Source organism: Vicugna pacos, chromosome 31 (assembly GCF_048564905.1).
Source record: "Vicugna pacos chromosome 31, VicPac4, whole genome shotgun sequence".
Classification (NCBI taxonomy): Eukaryota; Metazoa; Chordata; class Mammalia; order Artiodactyla; family Camelidae; genus Vicugna; species Vicugna pacos.
Genome location: NC_133017.1, coordinates 7,868,278 through 7,895,471, shown reverse-complemented (window position 1 = coordinate 7,895,471; position 27,194 = coordinate 7,868,278).

Sequence of the window (27,194 nt, the reverse complement as noted above, 5' to 3'; positions counted from 1 at the left end):
ACACTTATCTCTCAGAACTGAGCATTTGGAGAGACTTTCATTCATCCAGCACAAAGGAAACGGGTTGCAGGAGAAACCCTGACTCTGGTTTCTCAGTCTGTTTCCTAGTGCCGGTTTGAAGTGCCTGCCGTTTTCACTGTAAAACCGAGTTGGAGCTTGTACCTTCCCATATATATGTATGGAGTGAAGTTTGCAACTGAAAAGAAACTTTGTGTTCCCTTCAAGCTAGGTGAAGGACGGCTTTCACACACACTTATCTCTCAGAACTGAGCATGTGGAGAGACGTTCGTTCATCCAGCACAAAGGGAACGGGTTGCAGGAGAAACCCTTACTCTGGTTTCTCAGTCTGTTTCCTAGTGCCGGTTTGAAGTGCCTGCCGTTTTCACTGTAAAACCGAGTTGGAGCTTGTACCTCCCCATACATATGTATGGAGTGGAGTTTGCAACTGAAAAGAAACTTTGTGTTCCCTTCAAGCTAGGTGAAGGACGGCATTCACACACACTTATCTCTCAGAACTGAGCATGTGGAGAGACGTTCGTTCATCCAGCAAAAAAGGGAACGGGTTGCAGGAGAAACCCTTACTCTGGTTTCTCAGTCTGTTTCCTAGTGCCGGTTTGAAGTGCCTGCCGTTTTCACTGTAAAACCGAGTTGGAGCTTGTACCTCCCCATATATATGTATGGAGTGGACTTTGCAACGGAAAAGAAACTTTGTGTTCCCTTCAAGCTAGATGAAGGACGGCTTTCACACACACTTATCTCTCAGAACTGAGCATGTGGAGAGACGTTCGTTCATCCAGCACAAAGGGAACGGGTTGCAGGAGAAACCCTTACTCTGGTTTCTCAGTCTGTTTCCTAGTGCCGGTTTGAAGTGCCTGCCGTTTTCACTGTAAAACCGAGTTGGAGCTTGTACCTCCCCATATATATGTATGGAGTGGAGTTTGCAACTGAAAAGATACTTTGTGTTCCCTTCAAGATAGGTGAAGGACGGCTTTCACTCCCAATTATCTCTCAGAACTGAGCATGTGGAGAGACGTTCCTTCATCCAGCACAAAGGGAACGGGTTGCAGGAGAAACCCTTCTCTGTTTTCTCAGTCTGTTTCCTAGTTCCGGTTTGAAGTGCCTGCCGTTTTCACTGTAAAATCGAGTTGGAGATTGTTCCAACCCATATATATGTATGGAGGGGAGTTTGCAACTGAAAAGAAACTTTGTGTTCCCTTCAAGCTAGGTGAAGGACGGCTTTCACACACACTTATCTCTCAGAACTGAGCATGTGGAGCGACTTTCGTTCATCCAGCACAAAGGGAACGGGTTGCAGGAGAAACCCTTACTCTGGTATCTCAGTCTGTTTCCTAGTGCCAGTTTGAAGTGCCTGCCGTTTTCACTGTAAAACCGAGTTGGAGCTTGTACCTCCCCATATATATGTATGGAGTGGAGTTTGCAACTGAAAAGAAACTTTGTGTTCCCTTCAAGCTAGGTGAAGGACGGCTTTCACACACACTTATCTCTCAGAACTGAGCATGTGGAGAGACGTTCGTTCATCCAGCACAAAGGGAACGGGTTGCAGGAGAAACCCTTACTCTGGTTTCTCAGTCTGTTTCCTAGTGCAGGTTTGAAGTGCCTGCCGTTTTCACTGTAAAACCGAGTTGGAGCTTGTACCTCCCCATACATATGTATGGAGTGGAGTTTGCAACTGAATAGAAACTTTGTGTTCCCTTCAAGCTAGGTGAAGGACGGCTTTCACACACACTTATCTCTCAGAACTGAGCATGTGGAGAGACGTTCGTTCATCCAGCACAAAGGGAACGGGTTGCAGGAGAAACCCTTACTCTGGTTTCTCAGTCTGTTTTCTAGTGCCGGTTAGAAGTGCCTGCCATTTTCACTGTAAAACCGAGTTGGAGCATGTACCTCCCCATATATATGTATGGAGAGGAGTTTGCAACTGAAAAGAAACTTTGTGTTCCCTTCAAGCTAGGTGAAGGACGGCTTTCACACACACTTATCTCTCAGAACGAAGCATGTGGAGAGACGTTCGTTCATCCAGCACCAAGGGAACGGGTTGCAGGAGAAACCCTTTCTCTGGTTTCTCAGTCTGTTTCCTAGTGCCGGTTTGAAGTGCCTGCCGTTTTCACTGTAAAACCGAGTTGGAGCATGTACCTCCCCATATATATGTATGGAGAGGAGTTTGCAACTGAAAAGAAACTTTGTGTTCCCTTCAAGCTAGGTGAAGGACGGCTTTCACACACACTTATCTCTCAGAACTGAGCATGTGGAGAGACGTTCGTTCATCCAGCACCAAGGGAACGGGTTGCAGGAGAAACCCTTACTCTGGTTTCTCAGTCTGTTTCCTAGTGCCGGTTTGAAGTGCCTGCCGTTTACACTGTAAAACCGAGTTGGAGCTTGTACCTCCCCTTATATATGTATGGAGTGGAGTTTGCAACTGAAAAGAAACTTTGTGTTCCCTTCAAGCTAGGTGAAGGACGGCTTTCACTCACACTTATCTCTCAGATCTGAGCATTGGAGAGACGTTCGTTCATCCAGCACAAAGGGAACGTGTTGCAGGAGAAACCCTTACTCTGGTTTCTCAGTCTGTTTCCTAGTGCCGGTTTGAAGTACCTGCCGTTTTCATTGTAAAACCGAGATGGAGCTTGTACCTCCCCATATATATGTATGGAGTGGAGTTTGCAACTGAAAAGAAACTTTGTGTTCCCTTCAAGCTAGGTGAAGGACGGCTTTCACACACACTTATCTCTCAGAACTGAGCATGTGGAGAGACGTTCGTTCATCCAGCAAAAAGGGAACGGGTTGCAGGAGAAACCCTTACTCTGGTTTCTCAGTCTGTTCCCTAGTGCCGGTTTGAAGTGCCTGCCGTTTTCACTGTAATATCGAGTTGGAGCTTGTTCCACCCATATATATGTATGGATTGGAGTTTGCAACTGAAAAGAAACTTTGTGTTCCCTTCAAGCTAGGTGAAGGACGGCTTTCACACACACTTATCTCTCAGAACTGAGCATGTGGAGAGACGTTCGTTCATCCAGCACAAAGGGAACGGGTTGCAGGAGAAACCCTTACTCTGGTTTCTCAGTCTGTTTCCTAGTGCCGGTTTGAAGTGCCTGCCGTTTTCACTGTAAAACCGAGTTGGAGCTTGTACCTTCCCATATATATGTATGGAGTGAAGTTAGCAACTGAAAAGAAACTTTGTGTTCCCTTCAAGCTAGGTGAAGGACGGCTTTCACACACACTTATCTCTCAGAACTGAGCATGTGGAGAGACGTTCGTTCATCCAGCACAAAGGGAACGGGTTGCAGGAGAAACCCTTACTCTGGTTTCTCAGTCTGTTTCCTAGTGCCGGTTTGAAGTGCCTGCCGTTTTCACTGTAAAACCGAGTTGGAGCTTGTACATCCCCATACATATGTATGGAGTGGAGTTTGCAACTGAAAAGAAACTTTGTGTTCCCTTCAAGCTAGGTGAAGGACGGCTTTCACACACACTTATCTCTCAGAACTGAGCATGTGGAGAGACGTTCGTTCATCCAGCACAAAGGGAACGGGTTGCAGGTGAAACCCTTACTCTGGTTTCTCAGTCTGTTTCCTAGTGCCGGTTTGAAGTGCCTGCCGTTTTCACTGTAAAACCGAGTTGGAGCTTGTACCTCCCCATATATATGTATGGAGTGGAGTTTGCAACTGAAAAGAAACTTTGTGTTCCCTTCAAGCTAGGTGAAGGACGGCTTTCACACACACTTATCTCTCAGAACTGAGCATGTGGAGAGACGTTCGTTCATCCAGCACAAAGGGAACGGGTTGCAGGAGAAACCCTTACTCTGGTTTCTCAGTCTGTTTCCTAGTGCCGGTTTGAAGTGCCTGCCGTTTTCACTGTAAAACCGAGTTGGAGCTTGTACCTCCCCATATATATGTATAGATTGGAGTTTGCAACTGAAAAGAAACTTTGTGTTCCCTTCAAGCTAGGTGAAGGACGGCTTTCACACACACTTATCTCTCAGAACTGAGCATGTGGAGAGACGTTCGTTCATCCAGCACAAAGGGAACGGGTTGCAGGAGAAACCCTTACTCTGGTTTCTCAGTCTGTATCCTAGTGCCGGTTTGAAGTGCCTGCCGTTTTCACTGTAAAACCGAGTTGGAGCTTGTTCTTTCCCATACATATGTATGGAGTGGAGTTTGCAACTGAAAAGAAACTTTGTGTTCCCTTCAAGCTAAGTGAAGGACGGCTTTCACACACACTTATCTCTCAGAACTGAGCATGTGGAGAGACGTTCGTTCATCCAGCACAAAGGGAACGGGTTGCAGGAGAAACCCTTACTCTGGTTTCTCAGTCTGTTTCCTAGTGCCGGTTTGAAGTGCCTGCCGTTTTCACTGTAAAACCGAGTTGGAGCTTGTTCCACCCATATATATGTATGGAGTGGAGTTTGCAACTGAAAAGAAACTTTGTGTTCCCTACATGCTTGGTGAAGGACGGCATTCACACACACTTATCTCTCAGAACTGAGCATGTGGAGAGACGTTCGTTCATCCAGCACAAAGGGAACGGGTTGCAGGAGAAACCCTTTCTCTGGTTTCTCAGTCTGTTTCCTAGTGCCGGTTTGAAGTGCCTGCCGTTTTCACTGTAAAACCGAGTTGGAGCTTGTACCTCCCCATATATATGTATGGAGTGGAGTTTGCAACTGAAAAGAAACTTTGTGTTCCCTTCAAGCTAGGTGAAGGATGGCTTTCACACACACTTCTCTCTCAGAACTGAGCATGTGGAGAGACGTTCGTTCATCCAGCACAAAGGGAACGGGTTGCAGGAGAAACCCTTACTCTGGTTTCTCAGTCTGTTTCCTAGTGCCGGTTTGAAGTGCCTGCCGTTTTCACTGTAAAACCGAGTTGGAGCTTGTACCTCCCCATATATATGTATGGAGTGGAGTTTGCAACTGAAAAGAAACTTTGTGTTCCCTTCAAGCTAGGTGAAGGACGGCTTTCACACACACTTATCTCTCAGAACTGAGCATGTGGAGAGACGTTCGTTCATCCAGCACAAAGGGAATGGGTTGCAGGAGAAACCCTTACTCTGGTTTCTCAGTCTGTTTCCTAGTGCCGGTTTGAAGTGCCTGCCGTTTTCACTGTAAAACCGAGTTGGAGCTTGTACCTCCCCATATATATGTATGGAGTGGAGTTTGCAACTGAAAAGAAACTTTGTGTTCCCTTCAAGCTAGGTGAAGGACGGCTTTCACACACACTTTTCTCTCAGAACTGAGCATGTGGAGAGACGTTCGTTCATCCAGCACAAAGGGAACGGGTTGCAGGAGAAACCCTTACTCTGGTTTCTCAGTCTGTTTCCTAGTGCCGGTTTGAAGTGCCTGCCGTTTTCACTGTAAAACCGAGTTGGAGCTTGTACCTCCCCATATATATGTATGGAGTGGAGTTTGCAACTGAAAAGAAACTTTGTGTTCCCTTCAAGCTAGGTGAAGGACGGCTTTCACACCCATTTATCTCTCAGAACTGAGCATGTGGAGAGTCGTTCGTTCATCCAGCACAAAGGGAACGGGTTGCAGGAGAAACCCTTACTCTGGTTTCTCAGTCTGTTTCCTAGTGCCGGTTTGAAGTGCCTGCCGTTTTCACTGTAAAACCGTGTTGAAGCTTGTACCTCCCCATATATATGTATGGAGTAGGGTTGGCAACTGAAAAGAAACTTTGTGTTCCCTTCAAGCTAGGTGAAGGACGGCTTTCACACACACTTATCTCTCAGAACTGAGCATGTGGAGAGTCGTTCGTTCATCCAGCACAAAGGGAACGGGTTGCAGGAGAAACCCTTACTCTGGTTTCTCAGTCTATTTCGTAGTGCCTTTTTGAAGTGCCTGCCGTTTTCACTGTAAACCGAGTTGGAGCTTGTACCTCCCCATATATATGTATGGAGTGTAGTATGCAACTGAAAAGAAACTTTGTGTTCCCTTCAATCTAAGTGAAGGACTGCTTTCACACCCATTTATCTCTCAGAACTGAGCATGTGGAGAGACGTTCGTTCATCCAGCACAAAGGGAACGGGTTGCAGGAGAAACCCTTACTCTGGTATCTCAGTCTGTTTCCTAGTGCCGGTTTGAAGTGCCTGCCGTTTTCACTGTAAAACCGAGTTGGAGCTTGTACCTCCCCATATATATGTATGGAGTGGCGTTTGCAACTGAAAAGAAACTTTGTGTTCCCTTCAAGCTAGGTGAAGGACGGCTTTCACACACAGTTATCTCTCAGAACTGAACATGTGGAGAGTCGTTCGTTCATCCAGCACAAAGGGAACGGGTTGCAGGAGAAACCCTTACTCTGTTTTCTCAGTCTGTTTCCTAGTGCCGGTTTGAAGTGCCTGCCGTTTTCACTGTAAAACCGAGTTGGTGCTTGTACCTCCCCATATATATGTATGGAGTGGAGTTTGCAACTGAAAAGAAACTTTGTGTTCCCTTCAAGCTAGGTGAAGGACGGCTTTCACACACACTTATCTCTCAGAACTGAGCATGTGGAGAGACGTTCGTTCATCCAGCACAAAGGGAACGGGTTGCAGGTGAAACCCTTACTCTGGTTTCTCAGTCTGTTTCCTAGTGCCGGTTTGAAGTGCCTGCCGTTTTCACTGTAAAACCGAGTTGGAGCTTGTACCTCCCCATATATATGTATGGAGTGGAGTTTGCAACTGAAAAGAAACTTTGTGTTCCCTTCAAGCTAGGTGAAGGACGTCTTTCACACACACTTATCTCTCAGAACTGAGCATGTGGAGAGACGTTCGTTCATCCAGCACAAAGGGAACGGGTTGCAGGAGAAACCCTTACTCTGGTTTCTCAGTCTGTTTCCTAGTGCCGGTATGAAGTGCCTGCCGTTTTCACTGTAAAACCGAGTTGGAGCTTGTACCTCCCCATATATATGTATAGATTGGAGTTTGCAACTGAAAAGAAACTTTGTGTTCCCTTCAAGCTAGGTGAAGGACGGCTTTCACACACACTTTTCTCTCAGAACTGAGCATGTGGAGAGACGTTCGTTCATCCAGCACAAAGGGAACGGGTTGCAGGAGAAACCCTTACTCTGGTTTCTCAGTCTATTTCGTAGTGCCTTTTTGAAGTGCCTGCCGTTTTCACTGTAAAATCGAGTTGGAGCTTGTACCTCCCCATATATATGTATGGAGTGGAGTTTGCAACTGAAAAGAAACTTTGTGTTCCCTTCAAGCTAGGTGAAGGACGGCTTTCACACACACTTATCTCTCAGAACTGAGCATGTGGAGAGTCGTTCGTTCATCCAGCACAAAGGGAACGGGTTGCAGGAGAAACCCTTACTCTGGTTTCTCAGTCTATTTCGTAGTGCCGGTTTGAAGTGCCTGCCGTTTTCACTGTAAAACCGTGTTGAAGCTTGTACCTCCCCATATATATGTATGGAGTAGGGTTGGCAACTGAAAAGAAACTTTGTGTTCCCTTCAAGCTAGGTGAAGGTCGGCTTTCACACCCATTTATCTCTCAGAACTGAGCATGTGGAGAGACGTTCGTTCATTCAGCACAAAGAGAACGGGTTGCAGGGAAACCCTTACTCTGGTTTCTCAGTCTGTTTCCTAGTGCCGGTTTGAAGTGCCTGCCGTTTTCACTGTAAAACCGAGTTGGAGCTTGTACCTCCCCATATATATGTATGGAGTGGAGTTTGCAACTGAAAAGAAACTTTGTGTTCCCTTCAAGCTAGGTGAAGGACGGCTTTCACACACACTTATCTCTCAGAACTGAGCATGTGGAGAGACGTTCGTTCATCCAGCACAAAGGGAACGGGTTGCAGGTGAAACCCTTACTCTGGTTTCTCAGTCTGTTTCCTAGTGCCGGTTTGAAGTGCCTGCCGTTTTCACTGTAAAACCGAGTTGGAGCTTGTACCTCCCCATATATATGTATGGAGTGGAGTTTGCAACTGAAAAGAAACTTTGTGTTCCCTTCAAGCTAGGTGAAGGACGGCTTTCACACACACTTATCTCTCAGAACTGAGCATGTGGAGAGACGTTCGTTCATCCAGCACAAAGGGAACGGGTTGCAGGAGAAACCCTTACTCTGGTTTCTCAGTCTATTTCGTAGTGCCGGTTTGAAGTGCCTGCCGTTTTCACTATAAAACCGAGTTGGAGCTTGTACCTCCCCATATATATGTATGGAGTGTAGTATGCAACTGAAAAGAAACTTTGTGTTCCCTTCAAGCTATGTGAAGGACGGCTTTCACACCCATTTATCTCTCAGAACTGAGCATGTGGAGAGACGTTCGTTCATCCAGCACAAAGAAACGGGTTGCAGGAGAAACCCTTACTCTGGTTTCTCAGTCTGTTTCCTAGTGCCGGTTTGAAGTGCCTGCCGTTTTCACTGTAAAACCGAGTTGGAGCTTGTTCCACCCCATATATATGTATGGAGTGGAGTTTGCAACTGAAAAGAAACTTTCTGTTCCCTTCAAGCTAGGTGAAGGACGGCTTTCACACACACTTATCTCTCAGAACTGAGCATGTGGAGAGACGTTCGTTCATCCAGCACAAAGGGAACGGGTTGCAGGAGAAACCCTTACTCTGGTTTCTCAGTCTATTTCGTAGTGCCGCTTTGAAGTGCCTGCCGTTTTCACTATAAAACCGAGTTGGAGTTTGTACCTCCCCATATATATGTATGGAGTGTAGTTTGCAACTGAAAAGAAACTTTGTGTTCCCTTCAAGCTATGTGAAGGACGGCTTTCACACCCATTTATCTCTCAGAACTGAGCATGTGGAGAGACGTTCGTTCATCCAGCACAAACAAACGGGTTGCAGGAGAAACCCTTACTCTGGTTTCTCAGTCTGTTTCCTAGTGCCGGTTTGAAGTGCCTGCCGTTTTCACTGTAAAACCGAGTTGGAGCTTGTTCCACCCCATATATATGTATGGAGTGGAGTTGGCAACTGAAAAGAAACTTTCTGTTCCCTTCAAGCTAGGTGAAGGACGGCTTTCACACACACTTATCTCTCAGAACTGAGCATGTGGAGAGACGTTCGTTCATCCAGCACAAAGGTAACGGGTTGCAGGAGAAACCCTTACTCTGGTTTCTCAGTCTATTTCGTAGTGCCGGTTTGAAGTGCCTGCCGTTTTCACTATAAAACCGAGTTGGAGCTTGTACCTCACCATATATATGTATGGAGTGTAGTTTGCAACTGAAAAGAAACTTTGTGTTCCCTTCAAGCTAGGTGAAGGACGGCTTTCACACCCATTTATCTCTCAGAACTGAGCATGTGGAGAGACGTTCGTTCATCCAGCACAAAGGGAACGGGTTGCAGGAGAAACCCTTACTCTGGTTTCTCAGTCTGTTTCCTAGTGCCGGTTTGAAGTGCCTGCCGTTTTCAGTGTAAAACCGAGTTGGTGCTTGATCCACCCCATATATATGTATGGAGTGGAGTTGGCAACTGAAAAGAAACTTTGTGTTCCCTTCAAGCTAGGTGAAGGACGGCTTTCACACACACTTTTCTCTCAGAACTGAGCATGTGGAGAGACGTTCGTTTATCCACCACAAAGGGAACGGGTTGCAGGAGAAACCCTTACTCTGGTTTCTCAGTCTGTTTCCTAGTGCCGGTTTGAAGTGCCTGCCGTTTTCACTGTAAAACCGAGTTGGAGCTTGTATCACCCCATATATATGTATGGATTGGAGTTTGCAACTGAAAAGAAACTTTGTGTTCCCTTCTAGCTAGGTGAAGGACGGCTTTCACACACACTTATCTCTCAGAACTGAGCATGTGGAGAGACGTTCGTTCATCCAGCACAAAGGGAACGGGTTGCAGGAGAAACCCTTACTCTGGTTTCTCAGTCTATTTCGTAGTGCCGGTTTGAAGTGCCTGCCGTTTTCACTATAAAACCGAGTTGGAGCTTGTACCTCCCCATATATATGTATGGAGTGTAGTATGCAACTGAAAAGAAACTTTGTGTTCCCTTCAAGCTATGTGAAGGACGGCTTTCACACCCATTTATCTCTCAGAACTGAGCATGTGGAGAGACGTTCGTTCATCCAGCACAAAGAAACGGGTTGCAGGAGAAACCCTTACTCTGGTTTCTCAGTCTGTTTCCTAGTGCCGGTTTGAAGTGCCTGCCGTTTTCACTGTAAAACCGAGTTGGAGCTTGTTCCACCCCATATATATGTATGGAGTGGAGTTTGCAACTGAAAAGAAACTTTCTGTTCCCTTCAAGCTAGGTGAAGGACGGCTTTCACACACACTTATCTCTCAGAACTGAGCATGTGGAGAGACGTTCGTTCATCCAGCACAAAGGGAACGGGTTGCAGGAGAAACCCTTACTCTGGTTTCTCAGTCTATTTCGTAGTGCCGCTTTGAAGTGCCTGCCGTTTTCACTATAAAACCGAGTTGGAGTTTGTACCTCCCCATATATATGTATGGAGTGTAGTTTGCAACTGAAAAGAAACTTTGTGTTCCCTTCAAGCTATGTGAAGGACGGCTTTCACACCCATTTATCTCTCAGAACTGAGCATGTGGAGAGACGTTCGTTCATCCAGCACAAAGAAACGGGTTGCAGGAGAAACCCTTACTCTGGTTTCTCAGTCTGTTTCCTAGTGCCGGTTTGAAGTGCCTGCCGTTTTCACTGTAAAACCGAGTTGGAGCTTGTTCCACCCCATATATATGTATGGAGTGGAGTTGGCAACTGAAAAGAAACTTTCTGTTCCCTTCAAGCTAGGTGAAGGACGGCTTTCACACACACTTATCTCTCAGAACTGAGCATGTGGAGAGACGTTCGTTCATCCAGCACAAAGGTAACGGGTTGCAGGAGAAACCCTTACTCTGGTTTCTCAGTCTATTTCGTAGTGCCGGTTTGAAGTGCCTGCCGTTTTCACTATAAAACCGAGTTGGAGCTTGTACCTCACCATATATATGTATGGAGTGTAGTTTGCAACTGAAAAGAAACTTTGTGTTCCCTTCAAGCTAGGTGAAGGACGGCTTTCACACCCATTTATCTCTCAGAACTGAGCATGTGGAGAGACGTTCGTTCATCCAGCACAAAGGGAACGGGTTGCAGGAGAAACCCTTACTCTGGTTTCTCAGTCTGTTTCCTAGTGCCGGTTTGAAGTGCCTGCCGTTTTCAGTGTAAAACCGAGTTGGTGCTTGATCCACCCCAAATATATGTATGGAGTGGAGTTGGCAACTGAAAAGAAACTTTGTGTTCCCTTCAAGCTAGGTGAAGGACGGCTTTCACACACACTTTTCTCTCAGAACTGAGCATGTGGAGAGACGTTCGTTTATCCACCACAAAGGGAACGGGTTGCAGGAGAAACCCTTACTCTGGTTTCTCAGTCTGTTTCCTAGTGCCGGTTTGAAGTGCCTGCCGTTTTCACTGTAAAACCGAGTTGGAGCTTGTATCACCCCATATATATGTATGGATTGGAGTTTGCAACTGAAAAGAAACTTTGTGTTCCCTTCTAGCTAGGTGAAGGACGGCTTTCACACACACTTATCTCTCAGAACTGAGCATGTGGAGAGACGTTCGTTCATCCAGCACAAAGGGAACGGGTTGCAGGAGAAACCCTTACTCTGGTTTCGCAGTCTGTTTCCTAGTGCCGCTTTGAAGTGCCTGCCGTTTTCACTGTAAAACCGAGTTGGAGCTTCTTCCACCCCATATATATGTATGGAGAGGAGTTTGCAACTAAAAAGTAACTTTGTGTTCCCTTCAAGCTAGGTGAAGGACGGCTTTCACACACACTTATCTCTCAGAACTGAGCATGTGGAGAGACATTCGTTCATCCAGCACAAAGGGAACGGGTTGCAGGAGAAACCCTTACTCTGGTTTCTCAGTCTATTTCCTAGTGCCGGTTTTAATTGCCTGCCGTTTTCACTATAAAACCGATTAGGAACTTGTACCTCCACATATATATGTATGGAGTGTAGTTTGCAATTGAAAAGAAACTTTGTGTTCCCTTCAAGCTAGGTGAAGGACGTCTTTCACACCCAATTATCTCTCAGAACTGAGCATGTGGAGAGACGTTCGTTCATCCAGCACAAAGGGAACGGGTTGCAGGAGAAACCCTTACTCTGGTTTCGCAGTCTGTTTCCTAGTGCCGGTGTGAAGTGCCTGCCGTTTTCACTATAAAACCGATTTTGAACTTGTACATCCCCATATATATGTATGGAGTGTAGTTTGCAATTGTAAAGAAACTTTGTGTTCCCTTCAAGCTAGGTGAAGGACGGCTTTCACACACACTTATCTCTCAGAACTGAGCATGTGGAGAGACGTTCGTTCATCCAGCACAAAGGAAACGGGTTGCAGGAGAAACCCTTACTCTGGTTTCTCAGTCTGTTTCCTAGTGCCGTTTTGAAGTGCCTGCCGTTTTCACTGTAAAACCGTGTTGCAGCTTGTACCTCCCCATATATATGTATGGAGTAGGGTTGGCAACTGAAAAGAAACAATGTGTTCCCTTCAAGCTAGGTGAAGGACGGCTTTCACACACACTTATCTCTCAGAACTGAGCATGTGGAGAGTCGTTCGTTCATCCAGCACAAAGGGAACGGGTTGCAGGAGAAACCCTTACTCTGGTTTCTCATTCTATTTCGTAGTGCCTTTTTGAAGTGCCTGCCGTTTTCACTGTAAACCGAGTTGGAGCTTGTACCTCCCCATATATATGTATGGAGTGTAGTATGCAACTGAAAAGAAACTTTGTGTTCCCTTTAATCTAGGTGAAGGAATGCTTTCACACCCATTTATCTCTCAGAACTGAGCATGTGGAGAGACGTTCGTTCATCCAGCACAAAGGGAACGGGTTGCAGGAGAAACCCTTACTCTGGTTTCTCAGTCTGTTTCCTAGTGCCTGTTTGAAGTGCCTGCCGTTTTCACTGTAAAACCGAGTTGGAGCTTGTACCTCCCCATATATGTATGGAGTGGAGTTTGCAACTGAAAAGAAACTTTGTGTTCCCTTCAAGCTAGGTGAAGGACGGCTTTCACACACACTTATCTCTCAGAACTGAGCATGTGGAGAGACGTTCGTTCATCCAGCACAAAGGGAACGGGTTGCAGGAGAAAACCTTACTCTGGTTTCTAAGTCTATTTCCTAGTGCCGGTTTGAAGTGCCTGCCGATTTCACTATAAAACCGAGTTGGAGCTTGTACCTCCCCATATATATGTATGGAGTGTAGTTTGCAACTGAAAAGAAACTTTGTGTTCCCTTCAAGCTAGGTGAAGGACGGCTTTCACACACACTTTTCTCTCAGAACTGAGCATGTGGAGAGACGTTCGTTTATCCAGCACAAAGGGAACGGGTTGCAGGAGAAACCCTTACTCTGGTTTCTCAGTCTGTTTCCTAGTGCCGGTTTGAAGTGCCTGCCGTTTTCACTGTAAAACCGAGTTGGAGCTTGTACCTCCCCATATATATGTATGGAGTGGAGTTTGCAACTGAAAAGAAACTTTGTGTTGCCTTCAAGCTAGGTGAAGGACGGCTTTCACACACAGTTATCTCTCAGAACTGAGCATGTGGAGAGACGTTCGTTCATCCAGCACAAAGGGAACGGGTTGCAGGAGAAACCCTTACTCTGGTTTCTCAGTCTGTTTCCTAGTGCCGGTTTGAAGTGCCTGCCGTTTTCACTGTAAAACCGTGTTGAAGCTTGTACCTCCCCATATATATGTATGGAGTGGAGTTGGCAACTGAAAAGAAACCTTGTGTTCCCTTCAAGCTAGGTGAAGGACGGCTTTCACACACAGTTATCTCTCAGAACTGATCATGTGGAGAGACGTTCGTTCATCCAGCACAAAGGGAACGGGTTGCAGGAGAAACCCTTACTCTGGTTTCTCAATGTATTTCCTAGTGCCGGTTTTAATTGCCTGCCGTTTTCACTATAAAACCGATTTGGAACTTGTACCTCCCCATATATATGTATGGAGTGTAGTTTGCAATTGAAAAGAAACTTTGTGTTCCCTTCAAGCTAGGTGAAGGACGGCTTTCACACACACTTATCTCTCAGAACTGAGCATGTGGAGAGACGTTCGTTCATCCAGCACAAAGGGAACGGGTTGCAGGAGAAACCCTTACTCTGGTTTCTCAGACTGTTTCCTAGTGCCGGTTTGAAGTGCCTGCCGTTTTCACTGTAAAACCGAGTTGGAGCTTGTACCTCCCCATATATATGTATGGAGTGGAGTTTGCAACTGAAAAGGAACTTTGTGTTCCCTTCAAGCTAGGTGAAGGTCGGCTTTACACACACACTTATCTCTCAGAACTGAGCATGTAGAGAGTCGTTCGTTCATCCAGCACAAAGGGAACGGGTTGCAGGAGAAACCCTTAATCTGGTTTCTCAGTCTATTTCGTAGTGCCGGTTTGAAGTGCCTGCCGTTTTCACTATAAAACCGAGTTGGAGCTTGTACCTCCCCATATATATGTATGGATTGTAGTATGCAACTGAAAAGAAACTTTGTGTTCCCTTCAAGCTAGGTGAAGGACGGCTTTCACACCCATTTATCTCTCAGAACTGAGCATGTGGAGAGACGTTTGTTCATCCAGCACAAAGAAACGGGTTGCAGGAGAAACCCTTACTCTGGTTTCTCAGTCTGTTTCCTAGTGCCGGTTTGAAGTGCCTGCCGTTTTCACTGTAAAACCGAGTTGGAGCTTGTTCCACCCCATATATATGTATGGAGTGGAGTTTGCAACTGAAAAGAAACTTTCTGTTCCCTTCAAGCTAGGTGAAGGACGGCTTTCACACACACTTATCTCTCAGAACTGAGCATGTGGAGAGACGTTCGTTCATCCAGCACAAAGGGAACGGGTTGCAGGAGAAACCCTTACTCTGGTTTCTCAGTCTATTTCGTAGTGCCGGTTTGAAGTGCCTGCCGTTTTCACTATAAAACCGAGTTGGAGCTTGTACCTCCCCATATATATGTATGGAGTGTAGTTTGCAACTGAAAAGAAACTTTGTGTTCCCTTCAAGCTAGGTGAAGGACGGCTTTCACACCCATTTATCTCTCAGAACTGAGCATGTGGAGAGACGTTCGTTCATCCAGCACAAAGGGAACGGGTTGCAGGAGAAACCCTTACTCTGGTTTCTCAGTCTGTTTCCTAGTGCCGGTTTGAAGTGCCTGCCGTTTTCACTGTAAAACCGAGTTGGAGCTTGATCCACCCCATATATATCTATGGAGTGGAGTTTGCAACTGAAAAGAAACTTTGTGTTCCCTTCAAGCTAGGTGAAGGACGGCTTTCACACACACTTTTCTCTCAGAACTGAGCATGTGGAGAGACGTTCGTTTATCCACCACAAAGGGAACGGGTTGCAGGAGAAACCCTTACTCTGGTTTCTCAGTCTGTTTCCTAGTACCGGTTTGAAGTGCCTGCCGTTTTCACTGTAAAACCGAGTTGGAGCTTGTATCTCCCCATATATATGTATGGAGTGGAGTTTGCAACTGAAAAGAAACTTTGTGTTCCCTTCAAGCTAGGTGAAGGACGGCTTTCACACACACTTATCTCTCAGAACTGAGCATGTGGAGAGACGTTCGTTCATCCAGCACAAAGGGAACGGGTTGCAGGAGAAACCCTTACTCTGGTTTCGCAGTCTGTTTCCTAGTGCCGGTTTGAAGTGCCTGCCGTTTTCAGTATAAAACCGATTTTGAACTTGTACCTCCCCATATATATGTATGGAGTGTAGTTTGCAATTGTAAAGAAACTTTGTGTTCCCTTCAAGCTAGGTGAAGGACGGCTTTCACACACAATTATCTCTCAGAACTGAGCATGTGGAGAGACGTTCGTTCATCCAGCACAAAGGAAACGGGTTGCAGGAGAAACCCTTACTCTGGTTTCTCAGTCTGTTTCCTAGTGCCGTTTTGAAGTGCCTGCCGTTTTCACTGTCAAACCGTGTTGCAGCTTGTACCTCCCCATATATATGTATGGAGTAGGGTTGGCAACTGAAAAGAAACTTTGTGTTCCCTTCAAGCTAGGTGAAGGACGGCTTTCACACACACAGTTTTCTCTCAGAACTGAGCATGTGGAGAGACGTTCGTTCATCCAGCACAAAGGGAACAGGTTGCAGGAGAAACCCTTACTCTGGTTTCTCAGTCTATTTCGTAGTGCCTTTTTGAAGTGCCTGCCTTTTTCACTGTAAACCGAGTTGGAGCTTGTACCTCCCCATATATATGTATGGAGTGTAATATGCAACTGAAAAGAAACTTTGTGTTCTCTTCAATCCAAGTGAAGGACTGCTTTCACACCCATTTATCTCTCAGAACTGAGCATGTGGAGAGACGTTCGTTCATCCAGCACAAAGGGAACGGGTTGCAGGAGAAACCCTTACTCTGGTTTCTCAGTCTGTTTCCTAGTGCCGGTTTGACGTGCCTGCCGTTTTCACTGTAAATCCGAGTTGGAGCTTGTTCCACCCCATATATATATATGGAGTGGAGTTTGCAACTGAAAAGAAACTTTGTGTTCCCTTCAAGCTAGGTGAAGGACGGCTTTCACACACACTTATCTCTCAGAACTGAGCATGTGGATAGACGTTCGTTCATCCAGCACAAAGGGAACGGGTTGCAGGAGAAACCCTTACTCTGGTTTCTCAGTCTGTTTCCTAGTGCCGGTTTGAAGTGCCTGCCGTTTTCACTGTAAAAACGAGTTGGAGCTTGTACCTCACCATATATATGTATGGAGTGGAGTTTGCCACTGAAAAGAAACTTTGTGTTCCCTTCAAGCTAGGTGAAGGACGGCTTTCACACACACTTATCTCTCAGAACTGAGCATGTGGAGAGACGTTCGTTCATCCAGCACAAAGGGAACGGGTTGCAGGAGAAACCCTTACTCTGGTTTCTCAGTCTGTTTCCTAGTGCCGGTTTGAAGTGCCTGCCGTTTTCACTGTAAAACCGAGTTGGAGCTTGTACCTCCCCATATATATGTATGGATTGGAGTTTGCAACTGAAAAGAAACTTTGTGTTCCCTTCAAGCTAGGTGAAGGACGGCTTTCACACACACTTATCTCTCAGAACTGAGCATGTGGAGAGTCGTCCGTTCATCCAGCACAAAAGGAACGTGTTGCAGGAGAAACCCTTACTCTGGTTTCTCAGTCTGTTTCCTAGTGCCGGTTTGAAGTGCCTGCCGTTTTCACTATAAAACCGAGTTGGAGCTTGTTGCACCCCATATATATGTATGGAGTGGAGTTAGCAACTGAAAAGAAACTTTGTGTTCCCTTCAAGCTAGGTGAAGGACGGCTTTCTCACACACTTATCTCTCAGAACTGAGCATGTGGAGAGACGTTCGTTCATCCAGCACAAAGGGAACGGGTTGCAGGAGAAACCCTTACTCTGGTTTCTCAGTCTATTTCGTAGTGCCGGTTTGAAGTGCCTGCCGTTTTCACTATAAAACCGAGTTGGAGCTTGTTGCACCCCATATATATTTATGGAGTGGAGTTTGCAACTGAAAAGGAACTTTGTGTTCCCTTCAAGCTAGGTGAAGGTCGGCTTTACACACACACTTATCTCTCAGAACTGAGCATGTAGAGAGTCGTTCGTTCATCCAGCACAAAGGGAACGGGTTGCAGGAGAAACCCTTAATCTGGTTTCTCAGTCTATTTCGTAGTGCCGGTTTGAAGTGCCTGCCGTTTTCACTATAAAACCGAGTTGGAGCTTGTACCTCCCCATATATATGTATGGATTGTAGTATGCAACTGAAAAGAAACTTTGTGTTCCCTTCAAGCTAGGTGAAGGACGGCTTTCACACCCATTTATCTCTCAGAACTGAGCATGTGGAGAGACGTTTGTTCATCCAGCACAAAGAAACGGGTTGCAGGAGAAACCCTTACTCTGGTTTCTCAGTCTGTTTCCTAGTGCCGGTTTGAAGTGCCTGCCGTTTTCACTGTAAAACCGAGTTGGAGCTTGTTCCACCCCATATATATGTATGGAGTGGAGTTTGCAACTGAAAAGAAACTTTCTGTTCCCTTCAAGCTAGGTGAAGGACGGCTTTCACACACACTTATCTCTCAGAACTGAGCATGTGGAGAGACGTTCGTTCATCCAGCACAAAGGGAACGGGTTGCAGGAGAAACCCTTACTCTGGTTTCTCAGTCTATTTCGTAGTGCCGGTTTGAAGTGCCTGCCGTTTTCACTATAAAACCGAGTTGGAGCTTGTACCTCCCCATATATATGTATGGAGTGTAGTTTGCAACTGAAAAGAAACTTTGTGTTCCCTTCAAGCTAGGTGAAGGACGGCTTTCACACCCATTTATCTCTCAGAACTGAGCATGTGGAGAGACGTTCGTTCATCCAGCACAAAGGGAACGGGTTGCAGGAGAAACCCTTACTCTGGTTTCTCAGTCTGTTTCCTAGTGCCGGTTTGAAGTGCCTGCCGTTTTCACTGTAAAACCGAGTTGGAGCTTGATCCACCCCATATATATCTATGGAGTGGAGTTTGCAACTGAAAAGAAACTTTGTGTTCCCTTCAAGCTAGGTGAAGGACGGCTTTCACACACACTTTTCTCTCAGAACTGAGCATGTGGAGAGACGTTCGTTTATCCACCACAAAGGGAACGGGTTGCAGGAGAAACCCTTACTCTGGTTTCTCAGTCTGTTTCCTAGTACCGGTTTGAAGTGCCTGCCGTTTTCACTGTAAAACCGAGTTGGAGCTTGTATCTCCCCATATATATGTATGGAGTGGAGTTTGCAACTGAAAAGAAACTTTGTGTTCCCTTCAAGCTAGGTGAAGGACGGCTTTCACACACACTTATCTCTCAGAACTGAGCATGTGGAGAGACGTTCGTTCATCCAGCACAAAGGGAACGGGTTGCAGGAGAAACCCTTACTCTGGTTTCGCAGTCTGTTTCCTAGTGCCGGTTTGAAGTGCCTGCCGTTTTCAGTATAAAACCGATTTTGAACTTGTACCTCCCCATATATATGTATGGAGTGTAGTTTGCAATTGTAAAGAAACTTTGTGTTCCCTTCAAGCTAGGTGAAGGACGGCTTTCACACACAATTATCTCTCAGAACTGAGCATGTGGAGAGACGTTCGTTCATCCAGCACAAAGGAAACGGGTTGCAGGAGAAACCCTTACTCTGGTTTCTCAGTCTGTTTCCTAGTGCCGTTTTGAAGTGCCTGCCGTTTTCACTGTCAAACCGTGTTGCAGCTTGTACCTCCCCATATATATGTATGGAGTAGGGTTGGCAACTGAAAAGAAACTTTGTGTTCCCTTCAAGCTAGGTGAAGGACGGCTTTCACACACACAGTTTTCTCTCAGAACTGAGCATGTGGAGAGTCGTTCGTTCATCCAGCACAAAGGGAACAGGTTGCAGGAGAAACCCTTACTCTGGTTTCTCAGTCTATTTCGTAGTGCCTTTTTGAAGTGCCTGCCTTTTTCACTGTAAACCGAGTTGGAGCTTGTACCTCCCCATATATATGTATGGAGTGTAATATGCAACTGAAAAGAAACTTTGTGTTCTCTTCAATCCAAGTGAAGGACTGCTTTCACACCCATTTATCTCTCAGAACTGAGCATGTGGAGAGACGTTCGTTCATCCAGCACAAAGGGAACGGGTTGCAGGAGAAACCCTTACTCTGGTTTCTCAGTCTGTTTCCTAGTGCCGGTTTGACGTGCCTGCCGTTTTCACTGTAAATCCGAGTTGGAGCTTGTTCCACCCCATATATATATATGGAGTGGAGTTTGCAACTGAAAAGAAACTTTGTGTTCCCTTCAAGCTAGGTGAAGGACGGCTTTCACACACACTTATCTCTCAGAACTGAGCATGTGGATAGACGTTCGTTCATCCAGCACAAAGGGAACAGGTTGCAGGAGAAACCCTTACTCTGGTTTCTCAGTCTGTTTCCTAGTGCCGGTTTGAAGTGCCTGCCGTTTTCACTGTAAAAACGAGTTGGAGCTTGTACCTCACCATATATATGTATGGAGTGGAGTTTGCCACTGAAAAGAAACTTTGTGTTCCCTTCAAGCTAGGTGAAGGACGGCTTTCACACACACTTATCTCTCAGAACTGAGCATGTGGAGAGACGTTCGTTCATCCAGCACAAAGGGAACGGGTTGCAGGAGAAACCCTTACTCTGGTTTCTCAGTCTGTTTCCTAGTGCCGGTTTGAAGTGCCTGCCGTTTTCACTGTAAAACCGAGTTGGAGCTTGTACCTCCCCATATATATGTATGGATTGGAGTTTGCAACTGAAAAGAAACTTTGTGTTCCCTTCAAGCTAGGTGAAGGACGGCTTTCACACACACTTATCTCTCAGAACTGAGCATGTGGAGAGTCGTCCGTTCATCCAGCACAAAGGGAACGTGTTGCAGGAGAAACCCTTACTCTGGTTTCTCAGTCTGTTTCCTAGTGCCGGTTTGAAGTGCCTGCCGTTTTCACTATAAAACCGAGTTGGAGCTTGTTGCACCCCATATATATGTATGGAGTGGAGTTAGCAACTGAAAAGAAACTTTGTGTTCCCTTCAAGCTAGGTGAAGGACGGCTTTCTCACACACTTATCTCTCAGAACTGAGCATGTGGAGAGACGTTCGTTCATCCAGCACAAAGGGAACGGGTTGCAGGAGAAACCCTTACTCTGGTTTCTCAGTCTATTTCGTAGTGCCGGTTTGAAGTGCCTGCCGTTTTCACTATAAAACCGAGTTGGAGCTTGTTGCACCCCATATATATTTATGGAGTGGAGTTAGCAACTGAAAAGAAACTTTGTGTTCCCTTCAAGCTAGGTGAAGGACGGCTTTCACACCCATTTATCTCTCAGAACTGAGCATGTGGAGAGACGTTCGTTCATCCAGCACAAAGGGAACGGGTTGCAGGAGAAACCCTTACTCTGGTTTCTCAGTCTGTTTCCTAGTGCCGGTTTGAAGTGCCTGCCGTTTTCACTGTAAAAACGAGTTGGAGCTTGTACCTCCCCATAGATATGTATGGAGTGGAGTTTGCCACTGAAAAGAAACTTTGTGTTCCCTTCAAGCTAGGTGAAGGACGGCTTTCACACACACTTATCTCTCAGAACTGAGCATGTGGAGAGACGTTCGTTCATCCAGCACAAAGGGAACGGGTTGCAGGGGAAACCCTTACTCTGGTTTCTCAGTCTATTTCGTAGTGCCGGTTTGAAGTGCCTGCCGTTTTCACTATAAAACCGAGTTGGAGCTTGTTGCACCCCATATATATTTATGGAGTGGAGTTTGCAACTGAAAAGAAACTTTGTGTTCCCTTCAAGCTAGGTGAAGGACGGATTTCACACCCATTTATCTCACAGAACTGAGCATGTGGAGAGACGTTCGTTCATCCAGCACAAAGGGAACGGGTTGCAGGAGAAACCCTTACTCTGGTTTCTCAGTCTGTTTCCTAGTGCCGGTTTGAAGTGCCTGTCGTTTTCACTGTAAAAACGAGTTGGAGCTTGTATCTCACCATATATATGTATGGAGTGGAGTTTGCCACTGAAAAGAAACTTTGTGTTCCCTTCAAGCTAGGTGAAGGACGGCTTTCACACCCACTTATCTCTCAGAACTGAGCATGTGGAGAGACGTTCGTTCATCCAGCACAAAGGGAACGGGTTGCAGGAGAAACCCTTACTATGGTTTCTCAGTCTGTTTCCTAGTGCCGGTTTGAAGTGCCTGCCGTTTTCACTGTAAAACCGAGTTGGAGCTTGTACCTCCCCATATATATGTATGGATTGGAGTTTGCAACTGAAAAGAAACTTTGTGTTCCCTTCAAGCTAGGTGAAGGACGGCTTTCACACACACTTATCTCTCAGAACTGAGCATGTGGAGAGTCGTCCGTTCATCCAGCACAAAGGGAACGGGTTGCAGGAGAACCCCTTACTCTGGTTTCTCAGTCTGTTTCCTAGTGTCGGTTTGAAGTGCCTGCCGTTTTCACTGTAAAACCGAGTTGGAGCTTGTACCTCTCCATATATATGTATGGAGTGGAGTTTGCAACTGAAAAGAAACTTTGTGTTCCCTTCAAGCTAGGTGAAGGACGGCTTTCACACACACTTTTCTCTCAGAACTGAGCATGTGGAGAGACGTTCGTTCATCCAGCACAAAGGGAACGGGTTGCAGGTGAAACCCTTACTCTGGTTTCTCAGTCTGTTTCCTAGTGCCGGTTTGAAGTGCCTGCCGTTTTCACTGTAAAACCGATTTGGAGCTTGTACCTCCCCATATATATGTATGGAGTGTAGTTTGCAACTGAAAAGAAACTTTGTGTTCCCTTCAAGCTAGGTGAAGGACGGCTTTCACACACACTTTTCTCTCAGAACTGAGCATGTGGAGAGTCGTTCGTTCATCCAGCACAAAGGGAACGGGTTGCAGGAGAAACCCTTACTCTGGTTTCTCAGTCTGTTTCCTAGTGCCGGTTTGAAGTGCCTGCCGTTTTCACTGTAAATCCGAGTTGGAGCTTGTTCCACCCCATATATATGTATGGAGTGGTGTTTGCAACTGAAAAGAAACATTGTGTTCCCTTCAAGCTAGGTGAAGGACGGCTTTCACACACACTTATCTCTCAGAACTGAGCATGTGGAGAGACGTTCGTTCATCCAGCACAAAGGGAACGGGTTGCAGGAGAAATCCTTACTCTGGTTTCTCAGTATATTTCCTAGTGCCGGTTTTAATTGCCTGCCGTTTTCACTATAAAACCGATTTGGAACTTGTACCTCCCCATATATATGTATGGAGTGTAGTTTGCAATTGAAAAGAAACTTTGTGTTCCCTTCAAGCTAGGTGAAGGACGGCTTTCACACACAATTATCTCTCAGAACTGAGCATGTGGAGAGACGTTCGTTCATCCAGCACAAAGGGAACGGGTTGCAGGAGAAACCCTTACTCTGGTATCTCAGTCTGTTTCCTAGTGCCTGTTTGAAGTGCCTGCCGTTTTCACTGTAAAACCGAGTTGGAGCTTGTACCTCCCCATATATATGTATGGAGTGGAGTTTGCAACTGAAAAGAAACTTTGTGTTCCCTTCAAGCTAGGTGAAGGACGGCTTTCACACACACTTATCTCTCAGAACTGAGCATGTGGAGAGTCGTTCGTTCATCCAGCACAAAGGGAACGGGTTGCAGGAGAAACCCTTACTCTGGTTTCTCAGTCTATTTCGTAGTGCCGGTTTGAAGTGCCTGCCGTTTTCACTATAAAACCGAGTTGGAGCTTGTACCTCCCCATATATATGTATGCATTGTAGTATGCAACTGAAAAGAAACTTTGTGTTCCCTTCAAGCTTTCTGAAGGACGTCTTTCACACCCATTTATCTCTCAGAACTGAGCATGTGGAGAGACGTTCGTTCATCCAGCACAAAGGCAACGGGTTGCAGGAGAAACCCTTACTCTGGTTTCTCAGTCTGTTTCCTAGTGCCGGTTTGAAGTGCCTGCCGTTTTCACTGTAAAACCGAGTTGGAGCTTTTACCTCCCCATATATATGTATGGAGTGGAGTTTGCAACTGAAAAGAAACTTTGTGTTCCCTTCAAGCTAGGTGAAGGACGGCTTTCACACACACTTATCTCTCAGAACTGAGCATGTGGAGAGTCGTTCGTTCATCCAGCACAAAGGGAACGGGTTGCAGGAGAAACCCTTACTCTGGTTTCTCAGTCTATTTCGTAGTGCCGGTTTGAAGTGCCTGCCGTTTTCACTATAAAACCGAGTTGGAGCTTGTACCTCCCCATATATATGTATGGATTGTAGTATGCAACTGAAAAGAAACTTTGTGTTCCCTTCAAGCTATGTGAAGGACGTCTTTCAAACCCATTTATCTCTCAGAACTGAGCATGTGGAGAGACGTTCGTTCATCCAGCACAAAGGCAACGGGTTGCAGGAGAAACCCTTACTCTGGTTTCTCAGTCTGTTTCCTAGTGCCGGTTTGAAGTGCCTGCCGTTTTCACTGTAAAACCGAGTTTGAGCTTGTACTTCCCCATATATATGTATGGAGTGGAATTTGCAACTGAAAAGAAACTTTGTGTTCCCTTCAAGCTAGGTGAAGGACGGCTTTCACACACACTTATCTCTCAGAACTGAGCATGTGGAGAGACGTTCGTTCATCCAGCACAAAGGGAACGGGTTGCAGGTGAAACCCTTACTCTGGTTTCTCAGTCTATTTCGTAGTGCCGGTTTGAAGTGCCTGCCGTTTTCACTATAAAACCGAGTTGGAGCTTGTTGCACCCCATATATATTTATGGAGTGGAGTTTGCAACTGAAAAGAAACTTTGTGTTCCCTTCAAGCTAGGTGAAGGACGGATTTCACACCCATTTATCTCACAGAACTGAGCATGTGGAGAGACGTTCGTTCATCCAGCACAAAGGGAACGGGTTGCAGGAGAAACCCTTACTCTGGTTTCTCAGTCTGTTTCCTAGTGCCGGTTTGAAGTGCCTGTCGTTTTCACTGTAAAAACGAGTTGGAGCTTGTATCTCACCATATATATGTATGGAGTGGAGTTTGCCACTGAAAAGAAACTTTGTGTTCCCTTCAAGCTAGGTGAAGGACGGCTTTCACACACACTTATCTCTCAGAACTGAGCATGTGGAGAGACGTTCGTTCATCCAGCACAAAGGGAACGGGTTGCAGGAGAAACCCTTACTATGGTTTCTCAGTCTGTTTCCTAGTGCCGGTTTGAAGTGCCTGCCGTTTTCACTGTAAAACCGAGTTGGAGCTTGTACCTCCCCATATATATGTATGGATTGGAGTTTGCAACTGAAAAGAAACTTTGTGTTCCCTTCAAGCTAGGTGAAGGACGGCTTTCACACACACTTATCTCTCAGAACTGAGCATGTGGAGAGTCGTCCGTTCATCCAGCACAAAGGGAACGGGTTGCAGGAGAACCCCTTACTCTGGTTTCTCAGTCTGTTTCCTAGTGCCGGTTTGAAGTGCCTGCCGTTTTCACTGTAAAACCGAGTTGGAGCTTGTACCTCCCCATATATATGTATGGAGTGGAGTTTGAAACTGAAAAGAAAATTTGTGTTCCCTTCAAGCTAGGTGAAGGACGGCTTTCACACACACTTATCTCTCAGAACTGAGCATGTGGAGAGACGTTCGTTCATCCAGCACAAAGGGAACGGGTTGCAGGAGAAACCCTTACTCTGGTTTCTCAGTCTGTTTCGTAGTGCCGGTTTGAAGTGCCTGCCGTTTTCACTGTAAAACCGAGTTGGAGCTTGTACCTCCCCATATATATGTATGGAGTTGAGTTTGCAACTGAAAAGAAACTTTGTGTTCCCTTCAAGCTAGGTGAAGGACGGCTTTCACACACAGTTATCTCTCAGAACTGAGCATGTGGAGAGTCGTTCGTTCATCCAGCACAAAGGGAACGGGTTGCAGGAGAAACCCTTACTCTGGTTTCTCAGTCTGTTTCCTAGTGCCGGTTTGAAGTGCCTGCCGTTTTCACTGTAAAACCGTGTTGAAGCTTGTACCTCCCCATATATATGTATGGATTAGGGTTGGCAACTGAAAAGAAACTTTGTGTTCCCTTCAAGCTAGGTGAAGGACGGCTTTCACACACACTTATCTCTCAGAACTGAGCATGTGGAGAGACGTTCGTTCATCCAGCACAAAGGGAACGGGTTGCAGGAGAAACCCTTACTCTGTTTTCTCAGTCTGTTTCCTAGTGCCGGTTTGAAGTGCCTGCCGTTTTCACTGTAAATCCGAGTTGGAGCTTGTTCCACCCCATATATATGTATGGAGTGGAGTTTGCAACTGAAAAGAAACATTGTGTTCCCTTCAAGCTAGGTGAAGGACGGCTTTCACACACACTTATCTCTCAGAACTGAGCATGTGGAGAGACGTTCGTTCATCCAGCACAAAGGGAACGGGTTGCAGGAGAAATCCTTACTCTGGTTTCTCAGTATATTTCCTAGTGCCGGTTTTAATTGCCTGCCGTTTTCACTATAAAACCGATTTGGAACTTGTACCTCCCCATATATATGTATGGAGTGTAGTTTGCAATTGAAAAGAAACTTTGTGTTCCCTTCAAGCTAGGTGAAGGACGGCTTTCACACACAATTATCTCTCAGAACTGAGCATGTGGAGAGACGTTCGTTCATCCAGCACAAAGGGAACGGGTTGCAGGAGAAACCCTTACTCTGGTATCTCAGTCTGTTTCCTAGTGCCTGTTTGAAGTGCCTGCCGTTTTCACTGTAAAACCGAGTTGGAGCTTGTACCTCCCCATATATATGTATGGAGTGGAGTTTGCAACTGAAAAGAAACTTTGTGTTCCCTTCAAGCTAGGTGAAGGACGGCTTTCACACACACTTATCTCTCAGAACTGAGCATGTGGAGAGTCGTTCGTTCATCCAGCACAAAGGGAACGGGTTGCAGGAGAAACCCTTACTCTGGTTTCTCAGTCTATTTCGTAGTGCCGGTTTGAAGTGCCTGCCGTTTTCACTATAAAACCGAGTTGGAGCTTGTACCTCCCCATATATATGTATGCATTGTAGTATGCAACTGAAAAGAAACTTTGTGTTCCCTTCAAGCTATGTGAAGGACGTCTTTCACACCCATTTATCTCTCAGAACTGAGCATGTGGAGAGACGTTCGTTCATCCAGCACAAAGGCAACGGGTTGCAGGAGAAACCCTTACTCTGGTTTCTCAGTCTGTTTCCTAGTGCCGGTTTGAAGTGCCTGCCGTTTTCACTGTAAAACCGAGTTGGAGCTTGTACCTCCCCATATATATGTATGGAGTGGAGTTTGCAACTGAAAAGAAACTTTGTGTTCCCTTCAAGCTAGGTGAAGGACGGCTTTCACACACACTTATCTCTCAGAACTGAGCATGTGGAGAGTCGTTCGTTCATCCAGCACAAAGGGAACGGGTTGCAGGAGAAACCCTTACTCTGGTTTCTCAGTCTATTTCGTAGTGCCGGTTTGAAGTGCCTGCCGTTTTCACTATAAAACCGAGTTGGAGCTTGTACCTCCCCATATATATGTATGGATTGTAGTATGCAACTGAAAAGAAACTTTGTGTTCCCTTCAAGCTATGTGAAGGACGTCTTTCACACCCATTTATCTCTCAGAACTGAGCATGTGGAGAGACGTTCGTTCATCCAGCACAAAGGCAACGGGTTGCAGGAGAAACCCTTACTCTGGTTTCTCAGTCTGTTTCCTAGTGCCGGTTTGAAGTGCCTGCCGTTTTCACTGTAAAATCGAGTTGGAGCTTGTACTTCCCCATATATATGTATGGAGTGGAGTTTGCAACTGAAAAGAAACTTTGTGTTCCCTTCAAGCTAGGTGAAGGACGGCTTTCACACAAACTTATCTCTCAGAACTGAGCATGTGGAGAGACGTTCGTTCATCCAGCACAAAGGGAACGG